Consider the following 22601-nt stretch of genomic DNA (forward strand, 5'->3'; position numbering starts at 1 on the left):
TACTTGTTAATCAGTTCATTTCTTTTTTTTATTTAAATTTTTCTTTAATTTATGTTCTTATTTTATTTTTGAGAGAAAGAGAGAGAAAGAGTGTGTGAGCAGGGGAGGGGCAGAGAGAGGGGGAGACACAGAATCCGAAGCAGGCTCCAGGCTCTGAGCTCTCAGCACAGAGCCTGATGCGGGGCTTGAACCCACAAACTGTGAGATCATGACCTGAGCCGAAGTCAGACGTTTAACTGACTGAGCCACCCAGGCACCCCTAATCAATTCATTTCTAAGGGAGTTATAGATTAATTGGACCTAGCTCTCTAAGTAAAAGAAGTAAATCTCCAGTTTTAAACAATGACACATGCATGAAATAATCTATTTTGACGGATAGTTCTCCTGAGAATATTGCAAACTCAAAGTCTTTTGTGTAGAGGTTAGTTAACTTTCTTATGTACAATGTAAAGCCAGAAGACATTATCAAATATGCCTTTGTTCCATAGTTTCTGCTTTTCCTCCCTCCAGTTTCTTTTTGTTTGTTTTATTTTGAGACAGACTGAGGGAGAGAGAGAGAGAGAGAGAGAGAGAGAGAGAGAGCGCATGAGTAAGGGAGGGGCAGAGGGAGAGGGAGAGAGAGAATCACAAGCAGACTCCATGCTGTCAGCACATGGAGCCCAATGTGGGGCTCAATCTCACGAACCATGAGACCATGACCTGAACCGAAATCAAGAGTCAGATGCTTAGCTGACTGAGTCACCCAGGTGCCCCCTTCCCTCCAGTTTCATCATCTATGTAGGAGCTTTTCAAATCTGACAGTAAAACAGACTTATTCAAAATTTAAATGGTAAGATACAGATGCCCTGAGATCAACACTTTAGCGATCAATGGCTTAAGATGCTGTCCAGGAAACTAGGGGAGAAAGTGAATTCTGTGATCAAATATGTGTGAGAAAATTTGAAGGGGGAATTAAATATTTATTTTGATTTCTTATATAAATATTAATTGTCATTTTCATGATAAATAATTTTTGAATTTTTAATGGGTCTAATACAGCATCTTCCCCCAACCCCAGAATGCCTATAGATATATTGAAAATATTTATCAGGGTTCTCATTAATTCTATGGCCACTAGTAATACAGAATCTTCCCTGTTTTTCTCTTTGAGGAAACATTTACCTAATCACAGAACCCAATTATTTTCACCAGCCACAAACCTTTTAAGTGCTTAGATAAAGTTCTGTTACATTTCCTCTATTACCTACTAGGGCATTATATTCAATGTCTTGAGAGACATGATGAGATTCATTTAATCTATCCATGACTCAAAAACATTTCTAGTCTGTGTTTTTTGTTAGCTGCAGTGTTGTTAGCAGGCTAAGTACATGTATTAAGGCAATTTCAGTAAATATAAATTTTCAACATATATAGCATCTGGTATTTAGACATAAACAGATGGCTCAAGTACAGATGTTTTCAGATATTGGCTACTATTCCATTGTAGATCATAAATCATGGTTACACTAAAGACTCTTAAGCTAAAGAAGATGGATGTAAAGTTTTCTTACCAATCAGGAAGGACTTTAATGGCAAGTAAAAAAAAAAAAAAAAAAAAAAAAGAAAAAGGGAAAACAAAAACAGCTAAATCTCTATTTATTTAACTAGCTAGTTTTCCCATACCATTTGATTACACTCAAAAGCTGTATAAAGGACAAATTAGCAAATCAAATACATCCTTACAATAGATTATGAGGGTACGCATAATAAACTTAACTAATATTTATTCTAACCTTTCTATATGCCAGTCATATTTTTTCTAAGTTACAGAAACAGACCCATAGATCTATATTCCAGAGTTAACTGTGCTGTAAAGAGATGGACTATATAATGTGACTTCCAAAAAAAAGGCTTATAAATCATAATTTGCGTGTTTCATTAAATGCCTATGTGACTGCCCTTATAGAAATCAGAACAAAGGATGGATGATTGGATGGCAGAGATTCTCTGATGGTAGACAAACACTGGCATAGGAATGTCTTAAAGTTCTGTTAAGACCTTTGGTTTTACAAGGGATTCAAACATGATTTAGATGACATTATTTTTCAATTTTCAGAGCATCTTTATGAACTTAGTGTTTTCCCCCATCTCACATTTCTAACCATTATAACCTCAAATATCTTAATGACACTTAAAGGATCTGGTAACACCAGATCTTTGACATTCATAAGGTATGTTTCCAAAGGTTTTGATGAATATGAGGTCAAAGAGGGCACTCTAGGACTTTGGCAAAAATCATGCCTGCAGGCTTAGTGCCAGAACCTCCTTAGCAATTCCTTTACTTACTTCACAAGCATTCACACTTCTACGAACTTATTATACCCACCACACTAGAAAAGTTTTCATTGCAATGCATATTCTGGGCAGTAGGTTTGATTTAAAGATCAGCTGCCTAAACTCTCAGTAAGCTTATGCCTGCATTACTAAGTACACAAATTTTGGAAATACAAAGTTGGTGAAACTACAAATTTGTGGGGGGCTGGGAAGAAAGCTCTCAAGCATAGTTGATATAAGTGGCAAACTAGCAGCTACTGGTTCAAAACAAGGTCACAGGAAAGTTTCCTTGGAATTCATAATAACTTAAAATCATTAACTTGGAGGTTTTGAATAAAAATCTATATTCCTGGTATCTTGTGAAAAACATCTGGACACACGGGTATGTTTTCCTATGGTTTGAAATAAGTAATCTTTGCCCCCTTTAGTGTGACATTTATTGTCCTTTCACCCATTTAACCCACCTGTTACTGTAATACCTGACCCAGGTCAGTCATTTGGTGACCTGCTTGTCTCCGTGAGTGTCTAAGGGTAGTGACTAACTGTGTTCTCATTATTACATTAGGTGCATCTCCACCCTCAGGTCTGCCCCCCGTCTTGGCCCAACATGTGTGGCATTCTCATTATAAACTCATTTTCTCTTCCTTCTCTTCTCAACTATTGTCTCATGTTGAACCAGTCTATAAATGATAATCTTACAAATAGGGGCATGCTACTTCTGATGTTAAAGTGCACACCAGTGATAGTCACAGTACTTTTTAACATATTACGGTTGGACTACTTACTTCTCTTTTCTCATTGTTCATACACAATTGACCACTTCCACTAAAGGGGAGCTGACAGAATACAGAGTATTGCCCTAATAGGTTATTTGTATTTATTTTGCTTTAGTTCATAGAAATTCTTATGTTTCCATCAGCAAGAAATCTCAACATGAAGATATGATTTTACTGGTGTAGCAATTAAAAGGCATAAATGGAAAATTGGCATCTAGCTGAGTAGACTGGCTCCAACATTAAAGCATATCATGCTGCCTAATATGAAATGTCTGTATCAGAGAAGGAGGTAATTAATTCATCAACACAATAGGCTATAAGAAAACCCATTGTGTTAATTGACCTCATAAATGAAAATCAATGCCTTCTTATTCCCTACCACATCCTTGGACCCATGATCTTCATGTTGATGAAATAACAAATACCTTCACATGCATTGCTGCACACCACACACAGAGCAGTACTTTCATTACTTATTACCTCAAACAGACACAGAATCCTTCCCTGAACTGCACATCTTGAAAACATCTTTCTGAGAAACAAAAATAAAAAACCCAACATTTCAGGGAAAAAAAAGTGGAGACAGTGAGCTTAACCCACAGATTCCAAACATTCTGTGTTAGAACTTGATGCCGTTATTTCTTACATCCTCTTTTTCCTCAAAGAGATCAATGTCTTTAAGCAGCTCTTTCACATGCACATTCATGCTTATTTTATTAGTTAGATACAAATCCCTGGTGGGAAAAAAAGTAGCAGGACGAGGTAAACTGTGAGAAATTCATTTTTCCTGAGTAATACTGAGATCCCATATAGTAGGTATGTGGGTACGCTGGCCTTCAGCAAATATTTTCAGGAGGTGACTATTTATCTATCTATTGATCTATCAATTGATTGATGTATACATACCAACTTGCTATATCTCTGTGGGGAAATTCATGTCTGGCCTTCAACACAGAAGTATATGGCCAACCATCTATCTATATCTACATATCTATATCTATATCTATATCTATCTATCTATCTATCTATCTATCTATCTATATCATCTATATCTATCTATATCTATATTATCTATATCTATATCTGATCTATATCTATCTATGTAATATTTTCCCCCAGAGTAATATCATTATGCAAAGAAAGCGTCTGGTTCTGGAATCAGAAGAGCTAGTCTCTTTGTTTACCTGCCATAGATCTTGGATTGTTTTAAGTTTGAAAGAGGACAAGTTAATGACATTTACAAAGCTATATTAATCAAATAACTATATAAAAAAATAAATGCCAACATAAATCTCTAATAGTAGATGATAGTAATTAGTATTTAGCTAATACCTTACTGTATGAGTCCCTTGATTTTTTTGTAACACTTGATTCCTATACATACCCCAGATTCCTGCAATCCTCAGACTGAATCAGACTTGTTCTCCACTGAGCATTTTACCATAGAAGAAATGCATATGACATTTTTTATTGTGCTAAGTTAACTCCCAGCCTAAAGTGAATGAGTTGGTGCTGAGAAAATACTAGCCTCCTGTTTTATCCTAAGTGAGATATAAGAATGAAAGTAAGAATAAGAACAAGAATAAATAATAATAAAAAAATAATTATGAGGTCAGAGTGCCTGCCCTCTGACAGCAATTTTATAAATCTATTACCTGTAATCCTCAAAAGCACTATCAAGTAAGATTTATATCTTTGGCGAAAGACACATCAAAAGTGTAGATGTAGAGCACATCTACTGATGCTGATGTAGAGCACAAGGTCAAATTTGTCATTCTCCAATGCCTGTCTAAAGACTTTCAGTTACACAACTACTTCTCTAGTTTTGGAGACACAAGACTTAACTGAACAGAGAATACTGAAAAAGATGTCATAATCCAGTGGCAGTTAGTAGGAGGCATTTAAGAATGTTCTCATATAGGGGCGCCTGGGTGGCTCAGTGGGTTAAGCGTCCGACTTCGGCTCAGGTCATGATCTCACAATTCGTGAGTTTGAGCCCTGCATTGCTGCTGTCAGGACAGAGCACTCTTCGAATCTTCTGTCTCTCTCCCTCTCTGCCTCTCACTCACTCGTGCTCCCTCTCTCTCAAAATGGATAAACATTTAAAAAAAAAGAATGTTCTCATACACATCACTAACTGATCATCCACTTGGACAACACAACAGGCTGGGATAACACATTGTATACCATAAGCAAACCATGAAAATATTTGAAGCAATTGTTTGAATGATTCTGGAATGAAACACACAATTATCTTTTGTAGTAGAATTACACTAGCTTTTCTAACCGCATTAATAAAGGTTTATTTCTTACTTTTATCAAGTCTAAAGCAATTCAGATAGCCTTTCTTTTTCTTGTATCTTGAATGTAATTGGCAGGGAAGGTAGGAATAGAAGATGCATATTAGTTTTTAGTTGACACAAGTCACTTCCTCTTGTAGTCTATTGGCCAGATCTATTGGCCAGAACCAACCTAATTGCCAGAGAGACTAGAACATTTTGATCTGCATATGAATATTTTGTGTGTTACATACTTCATACCACACTTTGGTTTCTGTTTAGGTGTTTATTTCATGAGAAAATGTCTTTATACCAAATTATGTAAACAACCAGACCGTTTATTATTTTAAAGCTAAAAGCTATTTATTGTCACTACAGATGCTATGGTTTGTGCATTTTCCTTACAATTGAGAAACCCAGATCTTACTCACAGGCTTTATTTTTTCCTAAGTCATCAAACCATTGCAATACAATACAACCATCTGCAATACAATGCAGATCAGTATGGTGGCTATATTGAAACAACAACATAACATGGTATTTCCTGGGATTCTGAATGATAGGGTGTTATCTCCTTATTGTCCATGCAACTACATTATATAAAGCATTCCATTCTTCCACAGAGTTGTTTCTAATAAGATACCTCAGTATTGAAATGTGAGACCTGAGTGGGCATCTGGGTAGCTCAGTCTGTGAAGAGCTTGACTCTTGATTTCAGCTCAGGTTATGATCTCATGGTTTGTGAGTTTGAGCCCCACATCCAGCTTTGTGCTGACAACACGGAGTCTGCTTGGGATTCTCTCTCCCTCTCTCTCTCTCTCTGCCCCTCCTGTGTTTGTGCTCCTTCTCTCTCTCTCTCTCTCTCTCTCTGTCTCTCTGTCTCTCTGTCTCTCTCTCTCCCCCCTTGTAAAGAAAGAAAGAAAGAAAGAAAGAAAGAAAGAAAGAAAGAAAGAGAAAGAAGCAGAAAGGAAAAGAAAAGAAAATTTCTTAAAAAAAGGAAAAAGAAATGTGAGACCTGAATGACCCAAACTTTTTGATTAAAAATTCTAATCGGGGCACCTGGGTGGCTCAGTCAGTTAAGTGTTTGACTCTCGATTTCACCTCAGGTTATGATCTCATGGTCATGTGATCAAGCCCTGCATCAGGCTCTGTGCTAGATATGGAGCCTGCTTGGGATTCTGTCTCTCTCCATGTCCCTTTGTCCCTCCCTCACTCACATGTATGTGCATGCACACGCTCTCTCTCTCTCTCTCTCTCTGTCTCTCTTAAGAATAAATAAATAAATAATTGTTATCAGGATTGAATTCAGACTCTATGAAACAAATTCAACTATATATTTTATATATATATATATTATATATATATATATATATATATATATATGTATATGACATAACGTCACATAAGAAAGTACAGAAAAAGTATTTCACCTAAGTAATTTTTGGGTAACAGTTTTGCTTGGATACTGTAAGGAAAATGACTAAAAGATGTATAAAAGAACTATACATCACATTGTACTCTAGTTGGTAAGTTAGCTTTCCATATAATGTGTACTGATATTTAGAAACCAATGTGTGTATATACCAGGGTGGAACAAATAAGTAAAATGTAGATAATGGCAGCCAGGTTTCTTACTCTTAGAGAAATAAGCTAGAGAGAGAAAGAGGCAGAAAGAGAGGGGGGAGAGAGAGAGAGGGTGAAAGAACTGGAGTAAGCCTAGAATGAACCATGTGGGGCTAGATGAGAGTTAGAGTTATCTGTATGAACTCTTGTTTTTTTTTAAATATATAATATACATATAAGTAGAGCAGAAATAAAATAAATCTGTATATATATATATGTATATATATGCACATATATATATATATATATATATATATATATACATATATATATATATATATATTAGTATAACCCACCCCACACCCCATGTTGGAATTATGCCCAGGAACCCACAAGAGGCCTTAGATTCTAATGACCTCTGAAAAGATCTTCAAATCAGGTCACATTGTGAGTAACTGGGGGTTAGGACCTCAGCAAATGAATTGTGAGGGGACATGATTCAGCTCATGACACCTATTCAGGTGCAATACACCATCAAAGATTTTCCCTTATCCTCAGCCTGTGTGTGTGTGTGTGTGTGTGTGTGTGTGTGTGTGTGTGCGTTATTTAGGTTATTTTAAGAGAGGGTGAGTGAGTACAAAGTCAAGCTGGGACAGAATGTATGGTTCTCACATATTCTCCTCCTTAATAGTTGCTTTTAAGAAATTATCAGCCTAAAAACTTAGTTTAAAAAAAATCTCTAAAAACTTAAAAAAATGCATTAAACTGGAAGGCAACAGAAATCTTTCTATGGGAGCATAATTCTGTTTGATTAGCTCTTACCAAAGACAAACTTAGCAACAAAAATTTACCACTTTCCATTCTGGCAGTGACTCAGCATACTATCATTTATAATAAAGGCAAATTGCCTACTAATTCCATATATTATACATGGTCATAGAAATCCAAAGGCAAAGTTTGTCTTCCTGTTTCCTTATAATAAAAATTCATTTCCATCTGCGCCCCAGGAAGGCAGAGTTTCCACTGTTTTTTTATGCTAAGTTTTGACAGTACTTACACTAGGAATCAATGGATAAAATAACACAATGCCATATGATCATCATATATCTCACAGATAGAAATATCAATTTTAGTGCAATGGAAAGGAATAACTTTTGAAAATATGCCAAAAAGGAAATACATATATGCAAAAACATATTGGATACTACTGTATTTAAAATATTCTGCACATCTGTTATTAATCTTCCTCTGCTATGCAAAAAATAATTATATTAGCTACTGAAAATCAGGAAAAAATAGATTTAAAATCCTGAGGGGTGTTGTAATATTCCATAAATATTCAGGCCAGCTGGGCCGGTTTCACAAGCTTTGAGAAAGGCAAAACTATATTATAATGCCTACAGTGGGTTTAGTGCTGTTTGCCTGAGAAGTGACCTATTAGTGGGGGGAGTTAAATAAAAGTGCAAACAACAGAGGATATAATCCATTTATAATCCTAAGGCTAGGGTTTATATATGCTAATATTTCCAAGAAACTTGGCAAAGAATCAACAATGTAATAGCTCCCTGCTCCCGAAGTATTTGAGCTATTATAGAATACAGATCTCAGGATCACAGAAATGTCCTTAGTGTAGTTTTTAGAGATAAGTGTCTAATATTAAGAAAAAGAAGATATATTCTGGTGGGAAATCTTAATTTCTGAAATTTTTTTCAATTTTGGAGTGCATGTATGCTGATAGAAATAACCGATAGAAAGTCTATCAAGAAAAGCAACATACAATGTACAGTACTTTTCTAACTCCCAGAATTCCAAGTCCGATTTTACGCTTTTCGAGACACTTATAATGTTAATGATAATATCTTTAGACCCTAAAACCTCTTAAATGTGTAACCTGATCTTTTGTGCACACAGAATGACATGCTGAATGTGTTTTGCAGTATGCAGTTTTGCAGGTGCAAGTTCATTGGGAATTTCTGCTAGCAGAACAAAATTCACAGAATCATGGTTCTACAAATATCCTCAAATTTAAAATTGCCCAATTTAGACTTTTCTCTTTTTCTTTAAGCAGCTTGTTGCTTCTGGGAAGATTATACACCTCATGGATCCCATTTGTAAAGAAGCTTCATAATCATATCTGTCTTCCTTCCTTCTTCCTTGACCAAATTCTAATCAGGCTCTTCTGAGCTCTTTAACAACTATCCATCAAGTTTTGGACTTCTGTGTACACTTCTGTACTGTCCAATTTTAGCAAAATTCCTGCTAACTTAGTTTAACCAGAATTCTCCACCCTGGAAAGCTAATAGTCCTTGATATATGATCAGATTTCCTATCCTCCAACATCCCCCAGGGGATAGCCAAACACCATGGCCTGTCTTCAGTAAGAATCCTGTGGGTCTGTTTAGCTAGAATCCCTCCCTTACTCATGATATTTTCTCTTAATTAATTTTCTATCCATTGCACACACACTCCTATTCTTTGGCTATAAATTCCTACTTTTCCTTGTTGTATTCAGTATTGAGCCCAAACTCTCTCCCTCACTGCAAGGCACATTACATTGGTCCCTACACCTATCCTGATAGCTCCCCTAAATAAAGTCTGCCTTATCATCTTTAACAAGTATCATGAATAATTTTTTTCTTTAATACTTCCTCGTTTCCTTCTTTCCTTTCATCTAACCTTCATTCAATCTTTACTTCCTTCCTATCTTATTCTTATTTTTCTTCCTTCTTTCCTTTTTTTGTAATAATAAAATAATGTTTATTAAAGGTTTACTATGCGTTGCTGTGTGAAACATGTTGTTTTGTTTTGTTTTGGTGATGAAGCATTTCTAAATTTATGTAAAAGATATAGCAGATATAAAGGAAGAAGTCACGTTAGGGAGATGGCTTTTGCTCATATTATAGGACCAGAATTTGATTAACATTATCTAAAATATATTAATCCAAAGCAAAGAGTATATGTAAATTCACAAATTGATCCCCAGGATATTCATTCAATCTGGCAATAAATGTAAAATTCATAGTTTATTTGTGTACAATTCAGGCTAATTTCAAGGTTAAATGCTTCTCTAGGAAATTAGAATAAATAGCATTCATCAAAATGTATAAATGATTTCCTGTGAAGTTATATTAACTTAGAAACCTAAAGAGGAAAGAGACTTCAGAACTCATCTGTCTAGTCATAACTTCACTAGTCAAAACAAGGAAATCAATCATTTTATGTATTCATAAAGCAATTACTATTTGATGTGCAAGATATAAGGCACAAGGTGTGGTATAAATGTGAAACCACGTGATTACACAGAGGTGATATATCACATTGTATTAAGTAGGGACAATAGAATAAAAACAATGAAGGGCATTTTTTGTAATGTTTATTTTTGAGAGAGAACGAGCAAGGGAGGGGCAGAGAGAGAGGGGGATAGAGGATCCAAAGCAGGTTCTGATCTGATAGCAGAGAGACGAACACAGGGCTTGAACTCACAAACCATGATCATGACCTGAGCCAAAGTTGGATGCTTAACCAACTGAACCACCCAGGCACCACATGAAGGGTGTTTCCAGCGTAAGACAGTATATGATAATCATCAAATAGTAATAGGAACAATTAAAAGGAAAAGGAGCTCTCTGTGGGTCAAGCTGTCAGGGAAACAGAAGTGAGATTGAATTAGAATTTTAAGAATTGCTAAGCTTTTGTTAATAATCTAAGTTAAAACATATTTTAGGTAAATGAAGAATATTCTTACATTCTTCTGTAAGCTATAAAATACCAAATTACCTGACCTCTCCATCACTACCATCATACATTAGTATGTGCATAATAGTATATTTAAAATTATAATATATGGGTCTCTGCCCCCACCCCTTTCTGACACAGAGCTCCACAAGGCTTGCAAATTCCTGAGGGATAAGAGCACTAGGAGTATCTTCTGTTCTAGTGAGGTAACTAGATGGGCTACAGGGTGGGGCTACCCTCCTTGAAGACCAAGGCATAATTAGTAGTTGGAATAGTCAACTTCCATCACCCTCACTTTTCTGGAGGAGAGTGAGGGGCTGGAAATGAAGTTAATGATCAATTATGTCTACATTATGAGACCTCCATAAACTCTTCATCTGGCTCTTCATTTATCCTTTATCATATCTTCTACTAAACTAGTTAAATGTAAGTAAGTGTTTGCCTGAGTTTTATGAACTATTCTAACAATTAATTGAATCCAGGGAGAAGGATGTCATGGGAATCTCTGATTTATAGACAACTTGGAGAGAAGTTGTGGGCAATCTGGAGACCTACTATGTGTGATTGATATCTGAAGTGGGGGGCAGGCTTGTGGGACTGAGTCCTTAACCTGTGTGATCTGACAGTATCTCCAAGGTATTGTTGGAATTAAGTTGAAGTGTAGGAAACCCAGCTGCTGTTTCAGGCTTCTTGGGGTGGGGGACACACACCTGGCACCAGAAATGTTGTGAATATGCCAGTAGTGTGAGAGTAAATGAGAAACATGGAAGAAGAACTGGTTTTCTCTAGTGTGGTATACAAATTAAGAATATCTTCCCCTATTATTCAGCTCTCCCTAAAGCCAAACAAACTAAAACAAAGCTATTTTGCCCTCATTTGTTCATCATCTCTCTCATCTTATCTCAATGAATTGCTTTTCCAAAATAATCTAGAGTGTTTATGTTTTGCCACATTTTTCTGTGAGTATTCATGTAGTTTATTTATTAACTATTACTACTATTAATAGTTATAGTATTAGTAATATTAATTACTAACAATAATAGTAATAGTAATACTATTACTACTGTATTCATGTAGTTTATTTATTATTATACCTTTGATTGCATCAAGGTATGCTACACAATAAGAAAATGAACCTTCATAGTATTAAACATATGCTGAACTTTTATAGATATATGTAAGTTTTTATTTCATTAATTTGAGAAGAATTCTCTACCTGTGATGCTTTCCTTTCTTTAAATATCCTTTTATTTTAAGCAACAGTGTAAAATATTCTTTTATTTAATGATGACTTTAAGAATAGAATGTCACTAGACAAAAATTCACTGTCATAGAGCAGGCCAGTATTTTTTTTTAATATAGATTGTATATTTATAGTTTCTTGTCACCACAGAAGTCTATATTGGACAAGTACCAAGTGTCTAATAAATACCTGATAAACAAAACTAAATATCTCTTAATAAAAAACTCATCAAATAAATGTCAAAAAAGCTGTTTTGTTTTTTTTTTGCCAGTGACTACTTATTTGTTGAATAATTAAGTAAAACCACTTCACCAAATAGTGGGGGTTACGATTAAAGTTCACTATCTGCAAAGTGGAACTGCCATATTTCTTTGGCTCCACATTTTGATTTCTTTCAGTTCTGTAATCAGAGACCCGAACTGTCATCTGCAGTCTCTCAATCACTCCCATTTACCTCCCCACACTTCACCTTGAAGCCAAATTTAATAACTAAGCTTTAAAATCTGAAAGCTAGGGCAGGCCTTATCTTTAGCAACATGAATAATGTCACAATTTTCAAAAAAGAAAATGCCCTCAACTCATACAGCAAGATTAAATTATATATTTACTCTGGGTTCTGGGCATAGAAAATGTCAATGGGCTATTCCAAATCATCTTTATTAGCCATGATATAAAGATGTCATCAGGTATCATGTATTATTGATGTCTTTATTGTTTTCTTTTCATACTATGATCAATAACAGGAGTATAAAATTTCCTGCCAGTTACTTGGTCATCTTGTAGCCCTATGGGATAACACAGAAAACTCAAGAAGATTTGCAATTGAAACATTATTTACAGGAATGCATCCTTTAGATGCTGAGCTAATACAGTACTCATCCTGATTTACTAATGAGGTAAAGCCAGTGAAAGAGTAATAGCAAATATGCACTCAGAGTATATTTCCATCACTTTCCTTTTCCCTTGGCTCATCATTTTATTACTGAATTGGATGGCAAAAACTAAATAGCCTTTGAGCCCACATCAGCAATTCTATAGCTACTCAAAATATATGTTGTCTTGCTATTATTTTATTTTAGATCATAACCTTTTTTAGTTTCTGAAATAAATTTGAGATTATCTCAGTGTTGATCATTCAAAGTAGGTGAATTTTCCCTACTTTGAAAGAACAGAGTGTCCTAGAAACATAAGGGTCAAATCACAGAGCACACAGATAAACAAGAGTTTCCCGGGCCAGTCATAATTTATTACTTTGAAAAGTATTGTGTCTTATTAAGACTCCTTTAGTTACCTATTAGAGAACGTAGTGAAACTGGCTTAAACCAAAACCACAAGAGTTATTAGATTAGCAGAGAGCTACTTTCTGGAATATAAGGGCAGGAATGAATCTTTCCTCCAGATAGATGTAAAGTAATCAGAAACATTGGAGGTATTTTCTCTCTGCTTTTTGACTTCTTTCTTTTTTCTTTCTACACATTATGATTGCACTATTATGCTTCTTGGTGATCTTAACAAAATGTTGCCAGTACAACACTCCTGAGTTTATATACTGTGTGTATATATATATATTCATAAACCTTGGATTATGAGTAACTTGTTCTGTGACTGTTCTGCAAGATGAGCAAACATTTCTAAGAAAATTTAACTTGATAAATGAATGATGTCTTGCAATCTGAGTAGTATGTGACAACGAATGTCACATGATCACAACTGAGTCAATGGTTCTTGAAATTCTCTTTGATATACAAGCACTATGGATTACAAGCATGTTTCCGGAATGAATTATGCTTGCATACCAAGGTTTTACTGTATATATACTGTATAAATACAGTATATATGCAGTATACACACACACACACACACACACGCACATATATGTATAATATAAATATGCCTTAGTGCCAAACATACAGAAACCAACTAGCTGATTTCTTACCTGTGTTTAAATGTTGCAATACAAGTGCTCTCTATTATGAATATATCTGCCTTTTCAAAATCATCAGGTTTAACTTATTTGAAAGTAACTTATTTGGCATTTTTGCATTTATGATATTCAGGGATTTGGTATTTTGATTCATGTAACTTTTAAAAAAATTTTTAATGCGTATTTTTGAGAGAGACAGAGATAGAGCGCGAATTGGGGAGAGGCAGAGAGAGAGGGAGACACCGAATCTGAAACAGGCTCCAGGGTCTGAGCTGTCAGCACAGATCCCTACACAGGGTTCAAACTCATGGACTGTGAGATCATGACTTGAGCTGAAGTCAGATGCTCAACCGACTGAGCCACTCAAATGTCCCGATTCATGTAACTTTTAAATAGTAAAATAATTGTAAAGAAAATGAGACAAATATTTGAATTGTTACTAGTTTCTTGGGCAATGTACTTGAATAATGTGTGTATTTAATATGCCTACATTTCTGTGTGTATGGAGTTTATATTGGTGAGAATGTAAGACCCATTAATTTCTCCAGAAATAGTATTAAAATATTCTTTGTTAACATGATGTTTGTTATATTGACTACTATGTAACTAAAATGAGTACAACTCTGTACATTTGATTAAAGATATAGTCTTTATATCTGTATAAACTAGCACAGTTCATATAGTTTTTAAATAGTGTGTAGTAAAAACTTTTGGAGTCTCAAGTCCTATACACAGAAGTGTTACACATTCTTCTATTGATCCACAAACTCTCTTGAATTAGTGTATGTTTAATTATTACACCAATAGAAATCATGAATTATAGCTATAAACTGGTTGATGTTTTAGCATTTACTAATTTAAAATCTGCTTGGGTTGTTCAGTATAAATCTTAATATAGAGAAAGTCAGACTTCAAGATCTGTCAAAAAAAAGTGCAAGTTCTTTCATAGTTAAAATGCTACTTTAATTATTGTGAAGAAAATAAGACACATGTGCAGAAAGCCCTTAGAAGAACCGAAGCATTCACCTCTAGCTGATCTCTAGTCTCAATGCAAGTGGAAAATGAAGACTAAGGCAGAATTTTATTTTCTTAAAATTTGTTTAATGTCTATTTATTTTTGAGAGAGAGAGAGACAGAGTGTGAGTGGGTAAGGGACAGAAAGAGAGGGAGACACAAAATGTGAAGCAGGCTCCAGTCTCTGAGCTATCAGCACAGGACTCAACATGGGACTCAAACCCACAGGCCATGACATCATGACCTGAGCAGAAGTTGGATGCTTAACCTACTGAGCCATGCAGATGCCTCTAAGGCAGAGTTTAATGAGCATGGCTAAGTGTTGAAGGAGTGTCCCAACATAGAGCCAATCTGCAAAAACTCTTACCTTTGCTTTCATTTATTTTGCAATAGGTATTCAAAGAAATCTCTGTCAAACTTTTTGTGTATGTGTTCTCTCTCTCTTTTCTTCTCTGTCTCAGCTCTTCAAGTACAAGAAAAGATCTGTGAAAACACAGGCTGAACACAAAGCTAAAGGAATAGATACTTCAGAGACCATGCATTGAAATGAATACAAAAATACTTTATGAAATTGGGACACTTGGGTGGCTCAGTCAGTTGAGAATCCAACTTTGGCTCAGGTCATGATCTCACAGTTGTGGGTTCGAGCCCCACATCAGGCTCTGCATTGACAGTTCAAAGCCTGTAACCTGCTTCACATTCTGTGTCTCTCTGCCCCCCACCCACTTGTGCATGTGCTCTCTCTGAAAAATAAATACATAAACATTAAAAAAATTCTTTATGAAAATTACTTAACAAGGAAACAGCCACAGCCTACAGCAAACAACAAAACAAACACTGAAGAAGAGGAGAATATGATTTCTAGAGTCTCCATATTAAAATACTCAAATTTCTAGTTTAAACAAAAAATATGAATAATGAAGAATGAAGAATATATGGCCCATATACAGAAGAAACTGTTCCTGAAGGAAGATAGATCAGAATTATTATACAAAAACGTTAAATCAATGTCTTAAATATGTTCAAAGAGCTAAGGAGATCCTAGATAAAGATGTATAGGCAACAGGAAGGAAAATGTATGATCAAATAGAGAACATCAATAAAGAGAAAGCAAATCAAATAGAATTTCTGGGCCTTAAAAGTTTGACAAATGAAATTCACTACTAGAGGATTTCAATAGCCAATGTGAGCAGACAGAATAAAGAATCAGTGACTTGATGATGGTGAATTGAAATTATCTGGTCTTGGGAACAGAAAGAAAATATAAAAATGATGAATAAAGACTTGTGAGATACTGTTAGTGAATGAAGAGTAGCATAATCACAATCCCAGAAGGAAAGAAGAGAAAGAGTAGGGTAGAAAGAATATTCCAAGAAATGACTAAGATATGATCAAAGACATGTATCTATTCTTCAGTAAGCTAAATGAAATCCAAAAAGGATAAATACAAAGAGATCCATGCCAAGGTACATTATAATCAAATTATTGACGGTCAAGGACAAAAGAAGAAGCAGTGTGAGAACAGTGACTCATCATGTACTGGGGTGGGGGATGGGGCATGGGGGGTGGGTGGAATCCTTAATAAGATTAATTGCAGATTTCTCATCAGAAGCCATGGAGGCTAGAAAGGAGTGGGATGGAATGCTTAAAGTGTTGAAAATAAAGTAGGAAAAAAGAACTGTCAAGAATTCTGTATGTGGCCAAACTATCCTTCAAAAATGAAGATGAAATTAAGACATCCAGATTAAAGAAAAAAAAAAGCTGAAGGAATTCCTTGCAAGTAGACCTGTCCTACAAGAAATGCTAAAGTTTGTCCTGTAGACTTAAACGAAAGGATAATAGACAGTAATTTGAAGCCATATAAAGAAATAAAGAACTCTGGTAAATGTAATTACATAATAAATATAAAGTCTGGTATTATTGTGTTTTTGGTTTGTAACTGTTTTCTTTATTTTCTACATAATGTAAATGATTAATACATAAACTACTGTTATAAATCTATGATAATGTGAAAGTAATATATAAAGATGTAATTTGTGACAGCAACAGCATAAAGAGGTATGTGCACAAGGTCATGGGTAAATATTAAATACATATTACCAAGTTCAAGAAGACAATCTGAAAAGCCTTCTGTATGACTCCAACTATATGACATCTTGGAAAAGGCAAAACTATTGAGACAAGAAAAAGGATCAGTGGTTGCTAGGTGTTAGGGAGGAGAGAAGGATAAATTAGTGGAGCATAAAACATTTTTATGCAGTGGAACTACTCTGTACAATATTATAATGTTGGGTACTTGTCATTATACATTTATCAAAACTCATAGAGATACAACACCAGGAGAGAACTCTAATGTAAACTATGGATTTTGGGTGATGGTGATATGCCAGTATGGGTTGATAAATTGTAACAAGGGTACTGTTCTGGTGGGGGATTTTGACAGTGAGAGAGCCTGCATCTATGTGGACAACCGGGACAATGGGAAATCTCTACACCTTCTGCTCAATTTTGCTATGAACTTAAAACTGCCCTAAAATATAAAGTCTATTAAAAAATGTATGACATAAAGCCAAAACAATGTTTTAAAAAATTGAACTAAAACTACAGAGGCAAATAATGATTATATTTTAATAAGAGATTTGTCACTTGTTTTTGGTAGCAAAAAGTGAGGGATTTCATGGAGGCCAAGGTAAAGGAGAAGAAACCACACAGAGCAAATAAAAATCTCTCACAGAAAAAGATGATGTCTTATATTCACCCCAGGGCAACCAAGTGAAAGCATATAATGCAGCCTCCCTGGTTTCAATTCTGAAGGCCAAACATAGATATCCCATTGGGAGAGAAATGAAACAATCTCGCCTTGCCCTGCTGTGAGCCTTCTCTCTGTAAAACCAACATCAAGTTGTAATTAGAAGTACCCTAGGTTGGATGACTTTGAAAATAGGGCCCTTCTTCCATAGCAGCACAAAAGGCACTCTTTCCATGAGTATACCTTGGAAATAGCATATTCTCAATAAGCACCACAGCAACATGCACCCTATCCTTGTATCCAAGAAATCAAATAGTTTCTAAGTGGTTGCTAACAAGCCAGCAGTAATTTTTATTTTTGTCTAACATCATGTAAGAGTGGAGGGATTTGAAGGTATAACCTTTGGTGTTTACAACAACGATTTCTTTTCTAGATATAAGTGCTTACTTGGTCATTATAATAGCTGTATGCTTAAGAAAATGTAAAAATACATAAGGAAAAAGCTGACAGTTCTCTTTCTCTTAGATTTACACAGCTGGTTCTTAGAGCAGCAGTGGACCTCTTGCATCAATTTGAAAGTTGATTTCAATCAACATTGATTGCCCAGTCTGGACCATTAAGCGCATAAGCTGATTTCAGAGAAATGAAATATGATGGATGTAGAAATCAGAGTGGGAAAACTCAAGAACAACAGGAAGAAATCAAGGGTCCTAAAGTAAACAAACCCATTTACAACTCTTTACTAATTAGCATTTTTTTTTCTTTTAAGTTCAGCAGTTTTGTTGATTGTTCTTTTCTTCTTTACAGAATCTGAATCTAGAGAATCTGAAATGCAATGCTTCCTAAGAACTATATAATGGTAAAGAAATTCATAGCATTCCTGGTAACATTCCCCATAATTCAAGTTCTGAGTACACAGGGAAGCAAGAGGAGGCAGTACAGGGAAACCCACAGAGGGAAGAGGGAACACTTAGACATTTGGGGGCCAGTGAAATTTTGTTCACTTTAGGATAATGCTTTCATTTCCCTCATAATCTGAAATTTAAATATTCTTTTTAAAGCCAGTCAAGTATCTTCCTTACTTATGTACTTAGTTTTCTTCAAACAATAGCGTACAACTGTTTAGCGATCCCTGAAACCCATCACCCTTTCATTAACAATCAATAACAACAAAAATAGAAATAGAAGGCTTTAGGCATTTAGAATTTAAGTGAGTTTACAATGAGATTAAATGTACGTGTTATACCAGTTACCCTACATATTTTATCCTGTTCCCACACAAGCTTAAAACGGCAACAGAGAAAGAGAATGAGGGTCCACAAATTAGGTAAAAGGCAGGGAAGACAAAGAGAAAGATATTTAAAAAGAAAGAGTTTTCAGCAGTTTGCATGGCAGTCTTCATATTTTTCCAATGGAACAGAAAGCTATCTACTATTTTAATATATACAAGAAGTAAAAGGCAAGTCTCAAAGAGCTTGAAAACTATTTAGTGGTTTACAAGAAGTCATTTTCAGTACTTTTATTTCTGTGTTACAGGCTGTTATATCCTTCTGGATATTTCCCTCACTTCATCAGAAGAGACAGGGATTCTTTATTTCCATGTTAATATTCTGTTCTTAATAGCCTGTTTATATTCCTCAGATCTATAAATGTCCTCAACCTTTCATTCCTTATTTCAGTAATATGGAGCACATATATTTAACTAAAGCCATAACTTTAATCTTTATGTTGCACAATTATAACACAGTTTTGGTTTAATGAATTATAAAATCTTGAATAGCATAAGGTATAGGCAGGCTTATTTTTGCAAAATGTATTTGTGACTCTTCACTGAACATTTAAAATATGGATTCAAAAATTGTAGTGGGATTGCAGTTTACTGAAATGAACTCAGATATATACAGAAAAAGAAAATTTTCTTTCCTTAAGAGCTGTGCCGATCTCTTTTATAAGCCATCACAGAGCTCTATCAGTAGAGAAATGAGTCTTTACCATTTTAAATAATCTTTTGATTGAAATATTCTTCTTTCATTATAAATGATTCTTTTGGATAACTAGATATGTAGTTAATCCTTCAGAGTTCCATCGTTTCCGTTTCTTCCAAAATGACAGATAGATATATTAAGTGAATCACATGACTAGTGATTGGTCCTGACTATAGCCTGGGATTAAGTGGAGGGGATGCCAGTCAAAGCATCTACACCTGCCCTCTCCACATTGTCCTGGATTCCTTTCAATTAGGTGACTGTGTACAAAGTTTAAATATTCTAAGAGGGAAATGGGAAGGTAAAAGTGGCTTTGCTTTTTTGAAACTATCTTTGCAATTCATCAATCATCGTTTACATGACATTGATTAATTAGAAATAAGTCATTAAGGGGCGCCTGGGTGGCGCAGTCGGTTAAGCGTCCGACTTCAGCCAGGTCACGATCTCGCGGTCCGTGAGTTTGAGCCCCGCGTCAGGCTCTGGGCTGATGGCTCAGAGCCTGGAGTCTGTTTCCGATTCTGTGTCTCCCTCTCTCTCTGCCCCTCCCCCGTTCATGCTCTGTCTCTCTCTGTCCCAAAAATAAATAAACGTTGAAAAAAAAAAAAGAAATAAGTCATTAAGGCCAGGTCATATTTTTTTAATTTTTTAATGTTTATTTTTTTATTTTTGAGAGCAAGAGAGAGCACACGTGACAGAGGGGTAGAGAGAGAGGGAGACACAGAATGTGAAGCAGGCTCCAGGCTCTGAGCTGTCAGCAGAGAGCCCAATGCGGGACTCAAACCCATGAACTGTGAGATCATGACCCGAGCCAAAGTCAGACCCTCAACCGACTGAGCCACCCAGGCACCCCAGGTCAGGTCATATTTTAAAGAAGGGAAATTAGAATCCATCTTTTGATGGAGAGAAATGCCAATGAGTTTGCCATAATCTGCCATCTATTTCTATTCTTCCCACATGTGAAGTTTACTAACCCATCTCTCGTGACCCCAGGAAAGTCTCATTTATTATGGAATAATGTTCAGCTTAAAGCTCAACATTTCATCATCTAAATTTATCCAGATGTAGATGAGTCTTTTCAGGTACAATACCTTCAGTGTAGCCCCTCCAGAACAATCCCCCTGTGTCTGAAGACCTGGTAAGTTTAAAGACAAATGATGTACTCCTTTGCAGCACCACCACCTCCTGCCACTGCTCCCCCCCAACCCCGGCCAAATAATATTAAGATGGTGAGGTTGGCCTAGGATTGGCTATTATGGACCATCCCATTCAAAAAGGGGAACACCCACAGATTATATACATACAACAAATTTAAAATCCAGCCAAGACCATGCTGCATGCTTTTTGATTAGGGCTCAATTCTATGGCCTGGGAGTGATTCTGGATGGCTCTTGGATGCACCTTCAAGTTCTTGATTGTACTGTCTGCATTCTCATTTCTTTTCCATTAGAAATGATTAGTATTTGCATGGGTCACCTGGGTGGCTCAGTGGGTTGAGCATCTGACTTCCTTTCCGGTCATATCTCATGGTTAGTGGGCTTGAGCCCCACATCAGGCTCATTGCTGTCAGCCTGTCAGTGCAGAGTCTGCTTCAGATCCTCTGTCCCCTTCTCTATGCCCCTCCCCCACCTGTGTGCTCCCCCAAATAAATACATCTTTAGAAAAAAAAAAAGAAATGATTAGGATTTGGAGTTGAACAGTTTGCTCAGCATGTGCCACGCCCATACTAGTTAAAGGTCAATAGACTATTTTGTTTTGCCTCTGTCTTAGTTCAAGCTGGTAATGTTTCACCAATATGTTCTCTCAAAATTTTTGCAGGTTTTATGTATCAATAGCATTTGTTCCCGCAAACAAAAGCTGCACTCACCAATCTCATCAACATAAGTTCATTCCTATTGTTAAAAAGTAAACTGAGGTGCATTAAAATGTTTAGAGTTTCCATGGCTCTTGAATTTGAGCCCTGAGTCTAGCTCTGTGCTGACAGCTTGGAACCTGGGATCTGCTTTGGATTCTGTGTCTCCCTCTCTCTCTGCCCCTCCCCTGCTCACACACCCTCTCTCTCTCTCTCCCAAAAATAAACATTAAAAAAAACATAAAAAATAAACATTCAAATAAAACATTGATTTGAATTGGGCAGTGCCCAACAGAAAGTGGTTAGAGGTGCTCCACTGACAAGAGCTAGAAACAAGTTTGCTATAGAGAACACACAGAAGCAAAACAAAGCAATTATTTGATTCGTTCTAGTGTAAGCAGTCGCCTTATTTGAGACAGCCTTGTTGGCTACGATTGGTTGTTCTTAATTTTCACTTTCTTGGATTTGAGCATATTGACTCTGACTTACGTTTGCTTATATAGGCTACCAAGATGTTAGAGTCACTTGTCTAACGGCCTCCTTGTTTAATTCTTTAACACTATCTTTGGCTTCCTGTACGGTTGTGAGGACAGGCCCTATTACGTAATAAAGAACATGAGTGGGACATGGCAGTAAGATGTTTAGAGCGACTGTTGTCTATTTGAAACCACAATAAGTACTATTTGAAACCACAAGACTTACGGTGTTGCCCTGAGAATCTTCTGTAGACTGTATTTTCCTGATAATGCCTTGAATTTGATATCAGCTCAAAAAACATTTTTAATTTTTTAGAATCATTTGCTAACTGCAGAGTATGTAGATGCCAAATGGTTTTATTGTCAAACCAAAACCTGAGAGTTCTGTTTCCTTTATGCAAAAAAAAAAAGTTTTCTTTATGCTGTCTTCTTTTATGTTTTAATGTGAGCAACTAGAAGAAACCAGATGGCAACTTTAACACTCTATCTGGAATATTCTTAATTAGATCATCAAGTTCATTTTTTTTTTAGTTTTTCATGTTAACAAAGGTGACTATCATTAAACTTCCCACCTTCCAATAACATTTTTCTCATGTTCCTTTTGTCTCCCAACAACATCCTTCTTAAGGGCCACCAAGCCTCTGTTCACAGTGTCTGTGACTCTCAGTGTCCTTTTAGTTTCTCCCACCACCTGG

At 35.8% G+C, this 22601-nt stretch overlaps 1 long non-coding RNA gene across 4 annotated transcripts in view; it reads left to right on the forward strand.

Moving 5' to 3' along the window:
* The window catches only part of LOC109502934, a 250792-nt gene that overhangs the window by 90235 nt on the left and 137956 nt on the right, over positions 1–22601 (forward strand). Inside the window, exons 6-7 of one of the 4 annotated variants that reach the window (XR_002744512.2) lie at positions 18122–18311; positions 18404–19650. The exons of the other annotated variants lie outside the window; for them this stretch is intronic. This is a non-coding gene — a long non-coding RNA (uncharacterized LOC109502934). Of the gene's footprint in view, positions 1–18121; positions 18312–18403; positions 19651–22601 lie in introns of those variants that run through there. 4 annotated transcript variants of the gene reach the window in all.

The sequence above is a fragment of the Felis catus genome, chromosome A1 (genome assembly GCF_018350175.1).
Source record: "Felis catus isolate Fca126 chromosome A1, F.catus_Fca126_mat1.0, whole genome shotgun sequence".
Classification (NCBI taxonomy): Eukaryota; Metazoa; Chordata; class Mammalia; order Carnivora; family Felidae; genus Felis; species Felis catus.